This window comes from Periplaneta americana, chromosome 2 (assembly GCF_040183065.1).
Source record: "Periplaneta americana isolate PAMFEO1 chromosome 2, P.americana_PAMFEO1_priV1, whole genome shotgun sequence".
Lineage (NCBI taxonomy): Eukaryota > Metazoa > Arthropoda > Insecta > Blattodea > Blattidae > Periplaneta > Periplaneta americana.
The window spans coordinates 217,514,576-217,531,400 of record NC_091118.1 but is presented as its reverse complement, the minus strand read 5'-3'; the positions used below and the strand labels follow the sequence as shown (position 1 = coordinate 217,531,400).

The 16,825-nt window shown below is 36.4% G+C and overlaps 1 protein-coding gene across 1 annotated transcript in view; it reads right to left on the bottom strand.

The window, feature by feature from the left end:
• Positions 1-10,587, bottom strand: part of LOC138695135 (protein rolling stone-like) — a 152,317-nt gene extending 141,730 nt beyond the window's left edge. The window contains exon 1 of the mRNA XM_069819562.1: positions 10,227-10,587. The gene's annotated coding sequence lies outside the window, so the exon portion shown is untranslated. The remainder of the gene's footprint in view (positions 1-10,226) is intronic.
• Between the last annotated feature and the right edge of the window lie 6,238 nt (positions 10,588-16,825).

Below are 16,825 nucleotides of genomic sequence, written 5' to 3'. Positions count from 1 at the left end.
TGTGCCTGTAGGTGAAATTGACGGCGTATGTGTTTGTGACATTCCTCTCTTTAAATATGCACGTCTGACGTCCTGTGATGTGGAAAGATCGTTTTCACAGTATAAGTCGTTGTTCAGAGATAATCGGCATGCATTTGTGATGGAGAATTTGGAGATGACCTTTGTTGTTCACTGCAATTCTCGGCCAACTACTAGCACTCAAGTGTGGTTGGTGAGTACCTAGTAACATTTTTTTTCCAAGCTAAGTAAGGTATTTTGTCATATTTATAAAAAAAATATTTTATTTTTTATTTTTAGCAAATATTTTCGTACTTTTTAGCACATAAAAATAAATATATTTAAATTTTTTAGCACATAAAAATCCGCTCCCTACATATAACTATTGCAGATACCACGTCATTAGTTGCTGCAGTGGAGGCAATAGAGAACTGATATCAAAATGAATATGAAAATAAGGAACTAAATAGAAAAACGAAAGACAATTTCACCTTTACTTTTTAACTCTGCTCTAGAATATGCCATTAGGAAAGTCCAGAATAATAGACAGAGTTTGGAAATGAACGGGTTACATCAAATACTCTACAATGATAATACCGGAAAGTTCACGGTAAAAGTGGCGAATGACTCGCCAGTGCTATCTAGCGGCAGGGATTGGAGGCAGCGAGGATGGCATGACGAATACCCCAATGAACTGTGATGAGAGCTTTATTCTTAAAAATCACATGATGTCCTAAGGGTTATTCTCATTATAGTTGTAGCCTACACAATGCCAGTTAAATGTGGAAATGTTTGTACTATGTTTTGTAAAAACTATGCCTACCAAAATATGCTAGAACTTTCTTCAGATTTCCAAAAGATAGAGATTGGGAGTAGTCATGTAAACACCAGTATATAGAATAGTACTTTTCTGTTACAAGATGATGCTGATTATTATTATTATTATTATTATTATTATTATTATTATTATTATTATTATTATTATTATTACTGCTTCTACTACCGGCACTAGTTATTTGCTTTTGTCTTCTAGGTGGCCATGCTCATATAGGTAAACAAACGCAGACTTTAGTTAATGAGGTTTAATAGGGCGCGTCAGCTATCGCTATTTGCGTCCTTATCTAAACTTCTTTTAAAAACAAAACACAAACGATATCATAAGCAAAATGTGAGCACTAACTAAAAACGCTGTCAACAGTTCTAGACAAACGTTTAAAATTAGAGGGATAGAATATATTATGTACAAAAATCACAAAATATATTCGGATTACTTTTGATTATCGGACGTCAATAACCATAATTCAAAACAATAGGGGAAAGTAAAAATAGGGTGTAATAAATTGGAAAAAGTATACCGAAGTTTTAAATCAGTCGTAGCACTGTTAACTTTTAATACTCTGGTTGTAATAACAGACTGAAGATAATAGTTATTCCTTCACTGAATTTAACAGCTCCTTCTTCCGAAAATATGAGTCAAAATCAAAGCACAATAAAAGAATCGCGAAGGTCCCAAATAAACGTATTAGATCTTGCCTCGAGGAAGGTGCGGGATTTCTGATATCAGACAGAAGGGACAGACCATACTCCTCCATCGTGTAATTAGATAGGCATTAGCAATGACATATTCTCTGTGTTAACTGAAACGGTTACTAAACTGCATAAATCTACTTTACATTGTTCATATAAAACACAATTTGCTTATAGTTTCTCCGTATAAAAAATTGAAAGTCTTTACTTTTTTATCCAAATAGTGTGTCTTGGGATACGTAACATAAAAATGTGAATTGTTGATTTTGTGAAGAAAGTGGACTCATGTTTTTTCATAATAAGTTATTCAGGTAGTTATTCGGACAAATAATTTGCCTAGTCCTGTATTTTAAAGGCATTATTAATATTTCATTAAATTAAGATCATTTCTTTTACGATGCAAGAAATCCTAAAAGATAAAAACTGGCTCAACCGGAGATGACAGCTATAAACACAGCAAGTCCAAATGCCGATTTAATTAAAATTGTTCAAGATGATGAATTCACTAGTCACAAGTGTGCTTAAAAAGAAGGAAATGGGGAAACGATATTCCAGTTACGATAAACGTTTTGCCGCAACATTCCATTAATGTTCACCTCAATACGAAAGATATTTAAGAAGAAAATTATGTTTACCAACAGTTAGATCTCTCAAAAATTGACGTCATGAATTTGGTATAGGCCCGGTATAAATCGCACAATTCTAGAATTAATTATTAAAAATAAAATCCGATATTGTACCATTGAATGAAAAGGTTGTAACTAGGCCTATTATTGTTTAAGATGAAATGTCTTTGAAGGGAAACATAACTTATAATGCTAAAACAGACACTTTGAGGGATTCATTGAATTAGGTATAGATAGGCATAATCAACAGACTTCAACTGACGTAAAAATTTCTGAAGTACCATTTGCAAACCAAGCACTGGTTTTCATTATTCGAGGCATGTGTAAAATTTTAAAGCAAACTACGTATAAGTTATTTTCTATCAAAAGATACAATGCCTGCAGAAATCTTAAAATCACATCTGCTTGATGTAAAAAATAAAATGCAAGATACAGGCTTTATCCCTAAAGCAGCGACTGTGCCAGTATCTTCACTGATAAATATTTCAATGTGCTAGTAAATTGTTACATCAAAAATAAAATGGATAATCATTAGCCAAGGAACAAAAGTTTCTAAAGTCATGCACAACTTAATCACAATTAATTTGAAAATACGAGAATTGTTCCATTTTATTTCTACTCCAATAACTTTGTAACTTCTTATTAATTTAAGATGTTGTGAACCTTCTGGTCTTAAATAAAACTATTGATTTGTATCTTTTATTGACATCAAATGAACACACTCCGTTTTTCCTCACGTAACCCAGCACGCCGCAAGAAGTGTGTAAACAATCCAAGCCGCTAGATAGCAGCACAGTCACTTTTCGCCGCCGCTTGCAATGCTAAACAGTAGTGATGGGCGAAGTTATTCTTTTCCCGGAACAGTTCCGACGGTTCCGGTTCCGAAAAAATACTATGTTCCAAATAACAGTTCCGAAATAACAGTCACCAGTGGTGATGAGTCGGAGTCGTTGAGTCGTTCAAACGAACGGTACAGTACCCTCCCTCTTCACCATGCAGCTCATACTGGAGCACTCATAGGCATGACATAGTACACATTCTTATCTATAGATGGCACTGCAATGCACATTCGAATCGATTTTGGAAAATTGCTGTGCATGCGGACAGAACTCAAAAGCTTAATGTTAGTAATTAAACAGCTGTTGACTACAAGGACAGAATACAACACTTTGTTTTCGTACATAAAGTTATAAAGACATGGTAGCCAACTAAAAAAAAATAACATAACATTTAAAACATATGGTATGTAATTTCTGTTCTCTCTATTACATAATAAAAAAAAACAAATCATTAATTTTTATTTTTACTTTTCTTAATGCACAGTTATAATAATAATGATGATAATAATAATAATAATAAATATTACAATTTCATAAATAAAAAAGACATATATTGGCAGTACTGAAACCTGGAAACCCCGCAGTGGGTTAGTAAAATGTTGGAATCGCATCTTTACCAAAGTGTAATTTAAACTTCGCATTAAACCTCGCTCTCCAAATCAGTACTTATATGGGTAGTTTCCAACAAATAATGCTACAACATTTTTGTCGTTCTTTGATAACAGAGAAGATAGCACAAAAACTTGTGCTTGTCAGACTTAACCTCAACAAACGACATACAGACATTGTAACTAAACCACTCATTACCATTTACGACTTTAACCTTTGTATAGAATCAGCTGATCAATTAATTAATAATAGTATGCGTACTTTATGACTTTGTAGAATGTTTATAAAACAGAATTAGTCAACTAATGGTGAAATAAACCATAAAGCGGGAATGAATATTACAGATTATTAAATACTTACTATAACATTACAGATGATTGGCCAGTCTTACAAATGTTGATATTAAAGTTCGCGCCACCGCAAGGATTTCAATTTCCATGCGCCCCCCTCCAACCACGTGAGAGTTTCAAGTACCAACTTCATCCAACGAAGTTCCAAGTATAACATAAAGAACAACGAGAACAGTGTAACTGCAGCTGTCGTTGGTTCATCGGAACAAGCTCCGACGTTCCGACTGTTATCTCGGAGTCGGAACATACCTTGTGCAACGCGGTACTGCGAGCCCGCAACAGCTGGGCAAGTGAGCAGCTCGGAGTCGGAACACTGTTATTTCGGAACATGAGGTTCCGACCTACTGTTCATTTTTGCAACAGTTCCGAGACCGGAACAGTTCCAAAATAACTGTTGTGTTATTTTTTACCCATCTCTACTAAACAGGCAAGCTTTCCAGTATTATTGTTATAGAGTATTTGGTTACATCAGCTGCTTGTCTATGCGGATGACGTGAATATGTTGGGAGAAAATCCACAAACGATTAGGGAAAACACGGGAATTTTACTTGAAGCAAGTGAAAAGGTTTGGAAGTAAACCTCGATAAGGCAAAGTATATGATTATGTCTCGTGACCAGAATATTGTACGAAATGGAAATATAAAAATTGGAAATTTATCCTTTGAAAAGGTTGAAAAATTAAAAAATCTCGGAGCAACAGTAACAAATATAAATGGTATACTCGGGAGGAAATTAAACGCAGAATAAATATGGAAAATGCCTGTTATTATTCGGTTGAGAAGCTTTTATCATCCAGTCTGCTCTCAAAAAAGTTGAAACTTCCTTTCATTCTTTTTCTCTTTATTTATTTATTTATTTACTTCTTTCTTTATTAAATTATTTATTCATTTATTTTATCTGGTAGAAATGAGGTCATCAGGCCTTCCCTTCCCTTCTAGCAGGAGATTACAACTACAATATCGAGGATATAATTAAAATTACAATTAATATTACATTTATAGTTACAAAACATAACCTGATTAATACGGACTGTTAAGTTAAGAAAAAGGAAGTGTTGGTTCTTGAAGTACAAATTAAACGTAGAATAAATGATCTAGGTCTGAAATTATGGTGACTGAGTCTAATATTATGTGCGACGTACGACATACACTATTAGATTTACAAAGTTGTTGTTCACTTGATGACAGTAAGATATAATGTATTCATATTTCATGTTTACTCCAGTAACGTCTTGTGACGTAGAACGAATATTAAATTTTCAAAGTAGCCTACAAATATTGTTTTTTTTTTTAACATAAAAGGAGTATTTCTTTTGACTATTACACTTTATAGTTGTAACCCCTGGTAGAGGGGCAGAGAAGGCCTGACGGCCTTATCTCTACCAGGTTAAATAAATAAATCTTTAAATCTTTAAATCTTTACTACGTCATACTACTTTTGACCAATAAAACAGCACAAAGGGACGTGTTTCAATCAATCACGGCTATTTATGTTACAATTTTATCACTTTTCTAGCATGTGTTTGTTTTTATCACTTCCCTAGCATTTGTTTCTTTGTTTGCCAACATTTCAAAATGCAAATTGTTTACGCTACTATAAAACATGCTTTGCGGTCATCATTTGTTTCCCGCACAGATAGTCAACTGAACATGGCGACTCCGTTCAAACGTTTTGGTGAAGCTGACGTTAGTGAAATAGCATTTTAGTAAGTCAATTAATATTTTATTCTATTAGAGTACTTTGTTTCTTCTAATCCTTATATACTTTCTTCTGTTTTTATCACCTCCCTATCATTTGTTTCTTTGTTTGCCAACATTTCAAACTGCAAATTCTTTACGGCACTATAAAACATGCTTTGCGATCGTCATTTGTTTACTTCGTAGATATTCAACTAAACATAGCGACTCCGTTCAAACGTTTTGGTGAAGCTCACATTAGTGAAATAGAATTTTAGTAAGTCAATTAATATTTTATTCTATTAGAGTACTTTATTTCTTCTAATATTTATATAATTTCTTCTAATCGTGTAATATCAATTAAATTCCACTCGAGTTTTGATTTCACTAGATAAATCAAAACCTCTAGTGACATTACTGTTGATAATGAAGATGTGCATTGTTATTTGTTATAATGAGGCTAGAATCATGATTGTATACTTTGTATGTAATTTTTTTTATGTATGGGTAAACTACTTTAGATTGGGAGTTATGAAGTTGTAATTACAAACTATTGTTTTTTTTTTTTAAATATTATTGATTTATTGTTTTCTTGCGGCTGTACATGTTCCTCCTCCTGGTTCACTGACATCGAGAGCTGCGCTACTACTTTTCATTCGGTAGAGATATAGTCCAAGGTCACGTAACGTAACAGTTTCGCTACCAACTCCCTAGCCTGATTATATCTTTTATCTTGAAGCATCAGTGGCGTGTGCACACGGACTGCATAGGCTGTACGTTCACCTCGGCTTGGCTTCGGGCGCTAAACTTTCCACACTCGCGCATAATGTCTGATTTTACTCTCTTATATTACAACTTTGCTATTGATATTGCTAAAAAAGACTGTTACAAAAATTATTAGGAATAATAAAAACCAGACGAACGTAGTCATTTTAAATACAGCTCCTACCTGGCAAACAAAGACGTGTTTGGAAATATCTGTACCAATATTCCCACCGCCGCGCAGTTGGCATTTTCGTGAACATCGCAATATTTAGTTGTCAGCTCAAAGAATATAAAATGGCAGAACTGTCGGCAACTGATGACAAAGGAAAGCGTTGGCACACTTAGAGCAACACAGGAACTTGGCTGAGCTTCATACGCCATGATGCCGTTGGGTGGAATTCGTAAATACGATGCTGACAAGCGGGCCATCCTGCCTCAGCTCTGCAGGTTAAATCCCATCCCAGAGCCCGTAGCCGTACATCAGCGAAGCAAAGCGTACTCCACAACTTCACCTGCGCCTATTTTCACTTATTGCAGATGATAAATGAAGTGAAGAGAAAGAGGAAATGGGAATGCCACGAGAAAAAATACGTCTGCTCACAATATATAGGCCTAATAATAGAAATCAGACATTTCTCCTCCTCTACTTTTGAACTATGTGACGCAGTCGTTTTATATTGCATATCGTGAATATGCTGTTGAAAACGCATCTTATATTTATACTTTTATTAATTAAATAACAAATGGCAACCATAGTTTCCCGGTTGTGGCTACGTAATGTTTTATCTTGTAATTTTCAACTATCAAGAGGCATTTGGTGTCATTAGTTTTCATTATCTCAACACAAATAACAAAAGTCACTTAAAATTAACAATACATTATCATTACATTCTCATTAAAATTAAAACAAACTTAGATATTTAAAATTGCCGCACACATGTTTACACCACACTATTCCGACATACAACGTCGCTCTCGGTCAGTGCTCGTGGGGGAGTACCACATTCATAAACAGGAAGGTCAAGCAAGGACATACGTTCAAAGACACCTATTTCCAGTCTCCGGGTCTACAAGCGATCGGACGTGATGCCGACCACACCACCTCTTCTCCATGCCTTGTGGTATGAGTGAAACACACAAATAGAACAATTCTGCAGACGGGGGGGGGGGGGAGAAGTCTTGCGGATTTAAGGCACCTGAAAGAACTGTAGGCGAGGCTTGGCCTTGGATAATGTGCACAGCTGAGAGCGCCGTTGAATGAAATGACGGAGTAGCGATAGTTTATAACTAATCTATGAGAGTCGGATGATGAAATTGAGGACGTTTATGACGTGAAAGAGGAAATTACTGTATACCCAAAGAACGAGATAGTGAGCGTCCTTTCTCTTTCTACAAACGAAATGGCAACTTGAAGCTTATCGCCGTCATTCGTATAGTTCCAACACGTACAGTACAGCCTCATGCAGAAGAATTGAACTTCGTCGAAGTTTCGCAGCACATGAAGAGGCGCGCAGCTGCCTTGTGGCACGTTATCAGGCAGTGCCTGTTTGATAGCAGCTGTCTTGAATGTTACGGAACCGGGAAATAAACCCATCGAGCTATTCAATAGACTTTTTATCTACACACTTTCCCGCGTATTCCTGGGACACGGCAACAGAAGAGCAAATTGTGCCACCGCTTATCGATAACTGAAGAAAGTGGTGGAGATAAGCCAGGATGCCATTTCAAATAAAAGCTTAAAGAATTACTGCTCAACGGATAGTGTGACTGGTCCCCCCCCCCCAAGCTCTGGGCTGTTCAGTAAAATAGTATAACCACCAAAAGCTGCAACTATGCCGTCCCTACATTTCTAATTCAATGTTTAACACATTTATCGATAATCATTTTATGCTACTTTAATTAAATAATAACATCGTTCAATTTACAGTCTCATTAACAAGAGTGGTAAATTACCTAACCACAGTCTGTAACTTCTACGAATTATTACCTTGTGTCTAATTTTAACTTCAGCTCGAGCGATAACATTAGCTGTCGTTACTATAACATGTTCAAGACATCATTTTAAACGTGTAAATTTGATAAAATCTCGCATTTCTTCTCACAGAATTATGTCCACTATTTTTGGGGCGATTGGGGTAATGGTTAACATCCCTGACCGTGAAACGAGCGGGCCCGGGTTCAAATCCTGGTTGAGGTATTCCCTCAGTTCATTAACAGCAAATGCTGGGTAACTTTCGGCGCTGGATTCTAGACTCATTTCGATGGAATTATCACCTGCATCTCATTCAGATGCCAGAGAAACAACGCAGTTGAAAGCGTCGTACCAAAAGTAGCCTATTATTTAATAATGAATTAAAAAACGATCTCAGGCAACATACTGAAATGGCCACTGCGTGATTCTTGAGGTTAAATTCGCTGTTCTATAAATGTTGTGATGATCTCTCGAGCTATATTAAATGTATTGCATGTGTTATTGCTACATTATTACTTACCTCGTCACTTATTGTATTCATGATTTCTCCAGGATAAGTTATATTAAATGGGAACGACTTCAGAATACCGGGTAAGTACTTTGGTCCAGGGGACATATCGTTTTATGTATTTATTTATTTTATCTACCCTTGTGCCATGAATAAAAAAACATGTGTTTTAATTATTTTTAATTTGCACAGTCTTTGTACACAAGTACTTACGCAGTATTCTGAAGTAAAGCGATTAAATGTAGTGTTCAAGTAACGTGATGATAAGAATTTTAAATAATTTAGTTTTATTTGTCTGAATATATCCATATCTATGCAAGACAGGGAATTATCTCGCGGGGAAGACCATGATAAAGTTGTAGACCCAGTTCTAGAATTTGAAACAAATTTCACTTTTGAATTTGAACACATTTTTGTTTATCTCGATATTATACATAAGAGAAATGCATTTTATCGTTATCATGCAAATACAATAGCTCTACACTTAGATAGGTTTACTTCCCGCAACAACTCATCACTGTGTTGTTTTAGCACTAACTAGATAAATGTAATCCGTTCTTACGTTATTTCAAGAGGCGCATTTTCAATTAATGTTCTCCTGTGTTGCAATTCCCAGGGTTTTCAGCTCTACGTGCTGATGCTTTATCCACTAAGCCACACCGGATACAACTCCGACGCCGGTTAGAATCGTCTCAGATTAAGCTCCAACTCTTGGGTTTCCTCTAGTGGCCGCCCTCTGCATTACGTCATAGATGTCTATGAACGCAGGACCGAAGACCACACATGTGCTGAGGTGCACTCGGTATGAGTGACTAGTTGGCCGGGATCCGACGGAATAAGCGCCGTCTTAAATCACGAAGTGATTTACGCATATCATATATATACTTATAATAATCCTAAGATAATTCGAAGTTTATACGAATTTTAATATCTATAGTATAAATATTTCTGACTTCCTTTTCCTGTACTACACGTGATGCAGAAAAAATTATGTCGTAATACTGGTTCTGCAGAGAATCAGAGAATGTGAGATCCTAAGTAATACTGTACGTGTTGTTGTCACATGCTCTGACAGACCACCAATACGAGTAAAGAGCAATAATATACAGTAGTTATGTCCTACAGTTCATTGACTGTCCTTGTTTTAATATTATCTACTTGTTTCAGTTTATGTTATTAGATTTCTTGTAAAGAGCAAGAATCCAAAGAAACCTATTATGTACGAACAGAAAGCATTTTAAAAGAAATGCATTTTCGTATCTTAGATAAGCGCTCCTATCGGTGGAGAATGAATTGTGTAGTTCTACCGCAAAAATTCAGTCTATTCCGCTTGCGACTATAATGGAACGAGTCTTACCTTGTTCAGCGTGATTCATAGCGCCTTCCGCAGCGTGAACTAGCAGCACGCCCGTCGCTGGCACCTCACTGACTGAAAGCACGCGACAGCACACCAAGATCTCCTTGCGGTAGGTTGGCACCACTCGAACTCTCCGCTCTCCACGCAACAATATGCTCCGTCCATTACGAAGGTTACGCGTCAGCGTGGCCAACGGCTTCAGATGTGTTACGTCACATAATGTTTCGTGTTTCCTCCTTGCTTGTGAACAAATTACCTTGCCAGCAATAGTAATAATTGTAATTTACATTTCCTGCCAATGGGCTAGGCAGCTTATGTTATATTTTGTTATAAAAACTAGACGTAACCGTGCGATACTTTTGCGTGGTTTGATTACGACATTTCGACCTATCGACATGAAGAGGACACGAGCAAGTGAGAGTAAAACGTGTACAAGTTCCCTCTCTCTCTTCTGTACTGTAAACCTTAGAACCAGTTTTATTACATATTTTTACGAACGAGTACCGGGCACTTAAATCTTTCTATGGAATGAAGATCAGTTGTAATAGGATCGCCGCCTGCAGTTGACGAGGGGAACGTGGAGTAGGCCTATATTTTTATCCTTCAAATGTGTTATAGCTGGTCGTGGAACTCCGTCTTGGGCATGTTGTAACGGTGCCGTCTAGGGCATGACAGTCATGAAACTTCGCACCTTACGACTAAGAAGCATTCTGTACTGTGATTAAAGATTGTACAAGTGTCATGGTTCATAGATAGCTGGACAGCTGGAGTGATTTCACTTCAATCTTCATTACAGCTACCAAATTACAGAGTGCAAAATTTGAATGGTTGTACCGTGGACTATTGATGTGTGAAATTACAGTACGCATTTAACCAGGAGAGGTGACCATTCTTCTTCGATTTCGGGAAGTGTCCGAAATAAGATAGACCTGTACGTCCCGGGCCGATATTGTTAAATGAATTAATTTGAAAGTCATATGAGTTGGTGTTTTAATATAGTTGCTAATTGTATGACTGGCAACAATGGACGGCGACGAGCATTTCTATCACTCCTACTTCTCGCATGATCGATGTGTGCCTCGAGTCCAGTGTTGCCATATTTGAAAAGCCAAGCTATTGTACTTTGCTTCCGAAACTATAGTAGGCCTACATTATTGTACATGTAAAGACATGTATAATTATATTGCATATACTGAATATATTAACGATATAAATATTTATACACACACGCATATGTTTGCACACGTATAAAGAGTTTAAATCGAATGTAACTTGTATGATTGTTGGGTCAATGTCTAAGGAAAAGCATAGAACAACTCGAAATCAAAATCTTTTTTTTTTAATGAGGGGAAAATGCTAACTTCGAAGCGATCTGTTCAAAATAGACATGTACGCCTTAAAAAGTTGGCTTGAAATCGGCAAACTGATCCACTGACGACAATACGTACAATACATTTCGTCCAATGGCAATGGCCCCGTCGCAATGTTTTGTCCTTAAATGATTTTGGTCCATACCTTTCAATTGTTTTGGAATTATGATAAATGAATACAGCATTTTTTTAATGCAGATTTGGAAAATATAGTCTTATCAGTAACTCTGAATCGAGATCTTTATTTTCGGTGCGTAATTTAAGCTTGTAGATTACTGTGCGCCAGTAGACCTGCTGGTCGATGTTGTTTCTGAACATCTAGCACAGCGGTCATCAGCACACTACTCTACAGCACCAGCGTGCACCGTGGCTGCTTCCTCCCGCACGAAGGTGCGTAGTGCTCACCCGTAACCCATTTCAGCGAGTGCTGACGCCCACTGATCTAGCATTACAAATCTCGCCAAGAGGAGTAGAATCCTCTAATCCACTCCTCTTGTCTCTCTTTTCCAAGACATCTTGTGATTTTTGTTTAATTAATGAAAATGATAGTAATGATAAAATTATTGTAGCCCTATACCGGTTTTTTATCTCTTAATGAAATAATGTGTGCCATATTGGATCCACTAAAAATTTGTAGGGATGTCGTAATGCCATTTGTACTACGCACTAACAATGTTCATCATCATCATCATCATCATCATCATCATCATCATCATCATCATCATCATCATCATCATCACCATCATCATCATCATCATCATCATCATCATCACCATCATTGGCATTACGGCCCTTATAGTTTAGCCTTAGCCTCCCTCAGAACATCCGACCAATCACTCCTGAGATTGCAGCTGGGAATCGAGGTCTTTGGGCATTGAATAAAACTATGAAGTCCAGGTGTGTCTCAAGAAAAGCTAAAATAAGAATATATAAAACAATGTTGATAGTGTGATTTTATTCTGCTTGGACTTGGAGGTAGATTTAATTTGAAAACTGGACGAAGTGTAATATTGGACGAATTGTAGTCATGGACGAGAATTTTATTGATTGTGGACAAAACGTCATGGAAGCGGCAATAATTTTCTATTTTCACATTAGATGGGGGAGGGTCAGCGCGAGAGAAAAATTAAGAAAGAGTATTCGCTTGGCGAGGGACTCTAGACTCAACCTTTGGCTTCTATAAAAATCTTTGCATTGATTTCAGATCTGTTTACAAAATATTCCCATCACCCAACGTTTTTGAGTTAATCGTGAGTTTTATGAAAGGAAATTCGGTCAGCTGCTCTTTCCATTTCGGTATAATAACTTACGATGGCATTGCGAGACATTGAAGATCAAGGTGTGCTATGTAGCTGTCGGTATGATTTGGATTGCTTAGTAATTTCTTTCGATGAACTTCGACCGTGCGATAGGGCGATATAAATTATTTACACTTCGTCTTATTTATATTACAATGTTTATATTATTTCATCAATAATTCCTATAACTTTACTCCTTTCGATGAACTTCGTCTGTATGATCGGGTGCTATAAACTTAAATCTTGTTTTATTTATGCTACTGTATTGTCTGTTCCTGATTTAAGATCAGAAACAATATCTTATGTCCTATCAGTACTTTACAATTTTTAAAAATTAATTTCGTGTCTCATTGTTAAAACATGTTTCGGATAAGGGAAAGTGTAGTTTTGGTAGTAATACAGTAATAAAATAAGGATTTAATGAATCTGATCTGCCTTTTTGACATGAATAGGGATGAGAAACTCGTGCTCACAAAGTGCTAAAAAACCTTGAAAGGGGGAAAGACAGACGAAGCCATCCGCAGCAGTTGCAAGTTGTTTGTAGTTTCGCTGCAAAAGTCACGGTGCGCTCTGGCGGCTCATGCAGGTGGTCGTGATATCTACTCCATGATTTGAATTTCAGAATGACGCTGGTACAATAATTATAGTAATTTTAGACAGACTGTACCTAAGCACACATAACAAAATTATATTATTTCCTAGCTTTGTAAATTAGTTTAGTACTGGAAACATAAACTGAATACAACCTTTTCAAGATACAACAAATATAGCTGCAACACTTATTTATTATTACACTATTTGTTAATATTTCTCATTATATGTCTTATTTGAAACATATAACGCTAGAATTTACAAGTCTTTATACATTAAAGAGTATTCCTCTTTTCTCAGAAAGGTAATAGTCTCTGTTCCCAAATAATCACAAATTCAAGGAAATATTTTGTACCTGTCACGGCAGATGAAATAAATTACTTCTAAGCTCTTTCAGTATATTGAGAGCTCTTACACTTCTTTATTGTATTAAACTCTGACTCAAGCTCATAATGTGGAAGCAAAGAGTATATTTGGAAATTGTGGCTTAGGCAGTATTACGATCGGTTCGATTCCTGATTTCGATGGAATTTGAATGGCGTGCTGTTCTGTAGATTTATCAATACATGCTGTAAACTTTCAGAATCTGCTATCGGCTGTAAGCCGAAAGGATTTCAGAAAAATCTCGATTCCTTGTCAATTGTCACTGTTTCTCCAAACTTACCAGTGAATTCTGCTGTAGGTCGTGAAGTACGGTCTTACATTTGATAAGAAGATTTTCTTATCACTCTTCAAGATAGTTTATAGTCAAAGAAAGTGAAGTTGTCTATGTTCTACATGATACTGTCAGATTTCAAATTTATCCATAAATGCTCTTAGCTAGTCGATCATATGTCATGCACTTCTGTAACTCGAAAGCATAACTTGCTAACGATATTTGATATCAGTCTCACCTTGTTGATATCCAATTTTTACCTTTAGCTATTCTAAAGCATATCTAGACAATATTCCTTTACTAAAACCTTCACTATGTTTATTATTAGCAACATAAAATGTCGTGCGTAAGAAAGTGTAATAGGACATAATACAAGCTTTATCTCCCTTCTTAATAAAAAGAATCTTTCTCTTTCGACTCATCACTGAAGGAAATGATCTGGGTATTATATTGTTTTTCACTTAAATCGAGCCGCCACTTATTGCAGAAGCGAGTAAACTTGTGTCTTGCAAGAACGGCATACATGCACTACAGCTAGTACAGAGTCTGTTCTATCTGCACTGAGGTTGTGTTCACACTTTGAGAGCACGAGTTGCCCACCCATGGACATGAAGCTAAGACAGAAAAGTTGTAAAGTTTCGACATCTGATATCTTTCGTGGCACATAGAAAGAGAAGTGTGAAGTGAACTCGCCTTCCGTCCGCCTCGCTCTAGTCACTACGTAATGTTCTTCATGGACATTTTGGATGTATGGGTTATGGGCATGGGTGGGCAACTCGTGCTCTCGAAGTGTGAACACAACCTCAGTGCAGGTAGAACGGACTCTGTACTAGCTGTAGTGTCTGTATACAAGTTTGCTGCGTCTGCAGTAAGTGGCGGCTCGTTTTAAGTGAAAAACAATATAATCCCCAGATCATTTCCCTTTAGTGATGAGTCGAAAGAGAAAGATTTTTTATTAAGAAAGGAGGTAAAGCTTGTATTATGTTCTATTAGCTTTCTTACGCATGACATTTTATGTTACAAATAAACACAGTGAAGATTTTAGTAAAGAAACACTGTCTAGATATGCTTTAGAAAAGCTTAAGGTAAAAATGGGATATCAACAAGGTGATACTGATATCAAATATCGTTAGCACGTTGTGCGTGCGAGTTACAGAATTGCACGACATATAATCGACTAGCTAAGAACATTTATGGATAAATTTGAAATGTGGCAGTATCATGTAGAACATAGACAACTTCACTTTCTTTGACTATAAACTATCTTGAAGAGTGATAAGAAAATCTTATCAAATATAAGACCCTACTTCAAGACCTACAGCAGAATTCACTGGTAAGTTTGGAGAAACAGTGACAATTGACAAAGAATCGAGATTTTTCTTAAATTCTTTTGGCTTACAGCCGATAGAAGATCCTGAAAGTTTATAACTTGAATTGATAAATCTGCAAAACAGGGCGCCACTCAGATTCCAGCGAAATCAGGAATCGAACTGTTCGTAATGCTGCCTTAGTCAGAATTTTCAAATATACTTTTTGCTTCCATATGTACTATGTCCTTGAGTCAGAGTTTAATACAAGACAGAAGTGTAAAAGCTCTCAATGTACAGAAAGAGCTTACAAGTAAGTTTATTTCATCTGCCGTGACATGTAAAAAATACTTCCGTGAATTTATGTTTGTTTGCGAATATAGACTTTACATTTCTGAAAATAGAGGAATACTCTTTAATGTATAAATACTTGTAAATTCTCGAGTTCTATGTTTCAAATAAGACATACAATAAGAAATATTAACAAATAGTGTAATAATAAATAAGTGTTGCAGCTATATTTGTTGTATCTTGAAAAGGTTGTATTCAGGTTTGTTTCCAGTACTAAACTAATTTAGAAAGCTAGGAAATATATAATTTTGTTATGTGTTTAGGTACTGTCTGTCTAAAATTACTATAATTATTGTACCAGCTTCATTCTGAAATTCAAATCATGGAGTAGATATCACGACCACCTGCATGAGCCGCCAGAGCGCAGCGTGGCTTTTGCAGCGAAACTACAAACAACTTGAATAATTTCGAGGGAAAAATTGTTCCGGAGCCGGGTATCGAACCCGGGACCTTTGGTTTAACGTACCAACGCTCTACCACTGAGCTACTCGGGTGTAGCTCAGTGGTAGAGCGTTGGTACGTTAAACCAAAGGTCCCGGGTTCGATACCCGGCTCCGGAACAATTTTTCCCTCGAAATTATTCAATCAACTTTACAGGGAGTTATACCTGAAATCTTGATGTGTACAAACAACTTGTAACTGCTGCGGCTGGCTCCGTCTGTCTTTCTCTCTTTCAAGGTTTTTTTGCACTTTGTGAGCACGAGTTGCCCATCCATGGTTATGGGCATACAATAAAACACATTGCCATGATAAAGAAAGTATTGATTACTTTAATGCGAGTACAGACGTTTCATGCAATCACTGGGATTTCTTGTGACAAGCATTTCATCTGATGGGGTCAGAATGCCAAATTTAAACGTAAATCCCGATTAATTTTTTTTTTATTAAAGTACTTCTCTAGCCTTTTATCTATCGCTGAAAGAGAGTGAATGTTTCAGTTTTAATTTTCCATGTAAGAAACAGTCTGAAGTTTGTGTGCATTTGAAAGAATATTATTTTTCGTATGACGACATTAACTGGTTGAAGT